The sequence below is a fragment of the Garra rufa genome, chromosome 7 (genome assembly GCF_049309525.1).
Source record: "Garra rufa chromosome 7, GarRuf1.0, whole genome shotgun sequence".
Classification (NCBI taxonomy): domain Eukaryota; kingdom Metazoa; phylum Chordata; class Actinopteri; order Cypriniformes; family Cyprinidae; genus Garra; species Garra rufa.
In genome coordinates this window covers 28,754,024-28,759,236 of record NC_133367.1, presented here as the reverse complement: position 1 = coordinate 28,759,236, position 5,213 = coordinate 28,754,024, and the positions used below count along the sequence as shown (strand labels likewise).

At 39.0% G+C, this 5,213-nt stretch overlaps 1 pseudogene; it reads right to left on the bottom strand.

Moving 5' to 3' along the window:
* Positions 1 to 2,405: 2,405 nt before the first annotated feature.
* Positions 2,406 to 3,517, bottom strand: LOC141338326 (mast cell protease 4-like; annotated as a pseudogene).
* Between the last annotated feature and the right edge of the window lie 1,696 nt (positions 3,518 to 5,213).

Below are 5,213 nucleotides of genomic sequence, written 5' to 3'. Positions count from 1 at the left end.
AGCATAAGCTCTCTTTTAACCCATCTTAAATCCTCTGGGTCTGAGGGCAGATTGGAGATTAATCCAAATAAACATGCTGCTACAATTGAAACCATTACATTAAAATTATTAAAACAATGTATTTCTATATAACTCCAGCAGCGTGCATCCCCCTTTATGTCAGGACTGTGGCGAAGGCAGCGCGGACAAACGCTTAGCTCCCTCACATAACATAATCATATCATCTATAACAGAAACATCAGATCGTATGACATATGTCGTTATTACGAGAAAAAGATGTCGTTTTAACGAGAAAATTGTCGTTTTTGCGAGAAAAGATGTCGTTTTAACGAGAAAAGATGTCATTTTAACGAGATAATTGTTGTTTTTACGAGAAAAGATTTCATTTTAACGAGAAAAGATGTCGTTTTAACGAGATAATTATGTCGTTTTTACGAGAAAAGATGTCGTTTTAACGAGATAATTATGTCGTTTTTACGAGAAAAGATGTCATTTTAACGAGAAAAGATGTCATTTTAACGAGATAATTATGTCGTTTTTACGAGAAAAGATGTCGTTTTAACGAGAAAAGATGTCGTTTTTACGAGAAAAGATCTCGTTATAACGACATAGCTGAGTGGGGAAAAAAATAAGTGTGTGGCAGCAATGCGTCACCGTAGAATCGTTCCCTATACCCTATAGTGCACTACGTGCCATTTACCATACAGAAAATACTAATTCTGTGAACAAGTGACCAATTTTAGCCACAGTTTCAGTGTCTATTTATAGTGTAGGGGGCGGAATGCTTCAGATTCTAGAGAGCATTTGATTGGACAAAGTTTGATGAGATTGATCCATATTGGTGGAAGTTAGAGACTGTAAGTTTTGAATGCTTACATCTTCTAAATGCGAATTTTGTCGTTGTTTTGCAGCACACTACCTTATAAATAACCTTAAGGCTAACATATTCATAGGCCTACTAAAAGCCAAAAGAACTTTAAAAGTGAAGTTTTTAAGATTTTTGTAATGTCAAAATAAATTTTCTTAAGTTTTGTCTAGAAGTATTAATCAGGTTGGCATACATAATGCTCAAATTCTCAGCTGGAAGCAAAACGCCTAAACAGCACCAAACTGAGGGCCATTATCTGTGATCACCCTATCTGGCTGACCATGTTGAGCAAACTGAGCCTTGCAGTGCTTGATATCTCTGCAGATTAATCAGGAAGCAGTTCAATCTCTGAAAATCTGAAGCTTTTGCTAATTATTGTACAAGTCCATGCTGACAATCTGCCATGGCATGCTGGGGAGGCCATGAGATAGCACGGTTTCCTTCAGTTGATTTGGTTGATAGTTGTTCAGGAAGTCTTCTGCTTGCATACCAGGCCAAAGGTATTCTTGGTTGATGAGTTCATCTTCCTACACTTTCTGCAGATGACATACAGCATGCCACTGGTAAGCTGCTTCCTTGCCTGTATAGTCAGCAGCTGCCCTACTAAACACTGATGAACATTTTAAGCCCCAGCTATTAGACAAACTTGAGGCTGTAGTGTTGAAGTGTCATGAGCATGTTTTGAAGCTGCTTGGGTGCACTGAGAAGTGGTTTTCTAAAGATAGAAATCAAGGGTTTGTGGTCAGTCTCTGCTGTTACCAACTCTTGGCTGTAATGCTGAAATCTTTGGTAAGAAAAGACAAAACTGAGACACTCTTTCTCGATTTGTGTTTGAATTTTTCTCGGTGGGAGTCAGAACTCCTGAAGCAAAGGCAACAGGCTGTCCTTGGTTAGAGTCACTTAATACTGTGACAGGCTTAGTAACATCATAATAGCACAACACAGGCATCAATGTGGCCAAGGACAATCAATGTTAAGGGTGTCTTTGTCAATTAAGTGTGCAGTGAAAAACTCAACAAGTGGGATATTAGCTTGGCTAAATAATTAGCAAACCCATTGAGATGCTGTACACCTTTAGCACCAGGTACCATGTCCATGATAGCCCTCACTTTTTCTGGGTCAGTGGATGGGCGGATATGACCATGGAGCTATTTTTTCAAGCTAAGTTGTGGTTTGACCTCTCTGCAATGCTCCAACAGGGCCTGAAGCTTGAAATCTTGATCATTCTTAGCTTGCTGGTCTTTGTCACCACATCCCACAACAAAAATATCACCTGCAGTGGGCTCATTTCCCTTTAGACATGCTAACAGTTCATGCTGTTTCAACTGATATACCTCAGGTGCCCCAGATACACCAAATGGAAGCTTTAGCCACCGTTTCCTACCTCAAGTTGTTCTAAACCTGCATGAATTTCTTTCTTTTTCTGAACATAAAAATAGATATTTTAAATAATATTGAGCTGCAACAATAAGGACCACTTACAAATATTGATGCTTCACACATAATTTGTTTATTGAATATTTAAACATTGCAAAAATCACTTAACATTTGCAATTATGGACTGGATCCATGGAAGATATGCTGAAATCTTTGTATAAACTTCAGGCCGTTCACGACTATTGCAGGCTTTTGAGCTACCAAAGGAAGTGACGCCGACTGCAGTGTCTCCACAAACCAAAGGACCTCCAGAATCCCTCTGTGAAGAAACACAGATCAACACATGACTGATGTGAATCTTCTCACTACTGTTGATCTCAAATTAATATTGTTTTTACATACACCACAGCTTCCTCCATGGCCGTAGACACACATCATCTGTGAGGCTGAGTATTTGTCTTTCCATTTATTTTTGCATTCTGTGTTATTCATGATCTTCACATCTGCTTCCATGAGACGCATGCTCTGATTCCCTTTTAAACTAAGTCTTCCCCAGCCCGGCAACACTGCAGACAGAATCAGGTTTGATGTCTGTCTCTTGTATTGGTATGGAAATTATTTTGACATTCTTGTTTTGTTCGACTTCTTTCGCTAGCTGTAATACAATGACATTATTATCATTAAAAGACAGACTGACTTATCGTTTAATATGAGTCATTTAAATTACTGTTACCCTCAAAAGCATAATGTCATTCCACATGTTTTTGGGATTGTTAAATTCTGGATGCTTGTGGTAAGACTTCACTCTGATGCGGTCAGAACCCCTTCTTCTTTTTTTTAAGTCATGCATGCCGACCACAGCTGTTAGATTTTGTCTGTAAGAAAGTCTTATTAGTGTAACAAACAACAAGATCTTTAAACTAAAATATAATGATTTTAACTTATCATTGCAGTTGAGACTAAATGTAAGTCTTACTCCTTCTCGCAATGTGCAGCAGTCATGACAAATCTATCAGAAATGAGGAATCCACCACAAACATTTTTACAGTCCTTCTGAAGAGAAACCATGTAAGGTCTGGAGTGGGCTTTTGCTTCTGTGCCGTTCACTATACCCACATCCGCATGAGCTGAGAGAGAGATAGGGTTATAAGTCATCTTCTTCTGTACATACCAATTAAATATTCTTAACAAATCAGCATAATGTGCTTTAATATAATCAGTCTCACCAGTCAAACTCAGGTGTGGTAGCAGAGAGGTCAGCAGGAGCAGAGAGATGATGGTCATCTTCGAAGTAGACAGCGAGCTATTGCTGACAAAATTCTAAATGAAAGAGTAGTGGAGACATTGAGCTGAGCCTTTTTTCTCACCTTATGGTGTCAATACCAATGATGTTGGGTGCTTCTTAGTTTTATGAAACCACAATATACAAGATGCTTGTAGCTCTGACTGTTTTTTTTGTATCGTGTCTCTGGGTTGCGCAGACTGCGTGAGCCCTGCGGCAGTTTGTGTGACACATTGCGAATCCAGACAGAAAGCATATTTTCACTGTCTGAATTGTTCTATATCCCCTATGTAGTGCACTACGTGCCATTCACCATACAAAATACAAATTCTGTAAACAAGTGACCGATTTCAGCCACAGTTTTAGCATCTATTTGTGTAGGGGCGAGAAGCTTTGGATTCTAGAGAGCATTTGATTGGACAGAAAGTATGATGAGAAGCTGAATTGCAGGGTGATGTCATCAAAATAGTTGTTCCATATTGGTGGATGCTTCTTAATGCTTATATCTTCTAAATATGAATTTTGTCTTTATTTTGGAGCACACTACCTTATAAATAACCTTAAGGCTAACATATTTATAGGCCTACTAAAAGCCCAAAAACTTCGAATTTTATTTTATTTCATTTGATTTTAATTTTTCCTAAAGTCTAAATAAATTTTCTTAAGTTTGGTCTAGAAGTATTAATCACATACATTTTGGTTCTTGATAAATTTACAATTCATTTCCATTAATATCAGCATTTATGAATGGAAAAGCAACATTATAACACGTGACATATTTATAGACATATATACAGTATATAGTTCATTCTGTATAGTCTGATTTAGAAAGCTGGGGATGGTGACCTCTGGTGGTGAGTTGAGAGAACTGTAGAGATGACAAACTTCCAGCCACCAGGAAGTACCATTTCCATGAAAGGGTGTAGCCTACATGGTCTGGAGCATCAGTGGGAAAAGGACCAGCTCCAAATTTCCTTTGAATTTTTAAGGGAAATTTCAGAAGGCAGTGAAAGCAGCGAAATCCTTGCAGCAATCATTGACGGGGATTACCATAGACCTAAAACTCTTTTAAGGTAGGGAATTAATGACCACTAAAGGTCAGGAGGCCAGTTTATTGCCTCATCCGAAAGATGCTTCTTTTTACAAGGGCCGGATTAAGGTTTCATAAAAACATTTACTCCTTTTCACGGCCTGGAATCCGCCTCTTTGTATTAGGACGTTTGATCCCATAGGTACATGTCAGGGAAAGAGCCCCCCCTGCTGGCCAGACTAGTTTTTCACAAAGGTAGCGCATGCTGCCAGGCTCTATAAGGTTGGCAGAATGCGCTACCACCTCACTAAATGAGGTCAAATTCATCATTAAGGTAGGGAATTAATGACCACTAAAGGTCAGGAGGCCAGTTTATTGCCTCATCTGAAAGATGCTTCTTTTTACAAGGGCCGGATTAAGGTTTCATAAAAACATTTGCTCCTTTTCAAGGCCCGGAATCTGCCTCGTTACATGGGGCGGTTTAATGCTTCATCAAAAGTCTTACACCGCAGAAGTCATTTTTGTATATCTGGACTTTTGGAACCTAAAGTACATGTCAGGGAATGAGCAAACCCTGCTGGCTGGACTAAAACTATCTCCAGCAGGAAGCTAGTTTTCCACAAATGGTCTCCCATCCATGCACAGAGAAGGCTGGG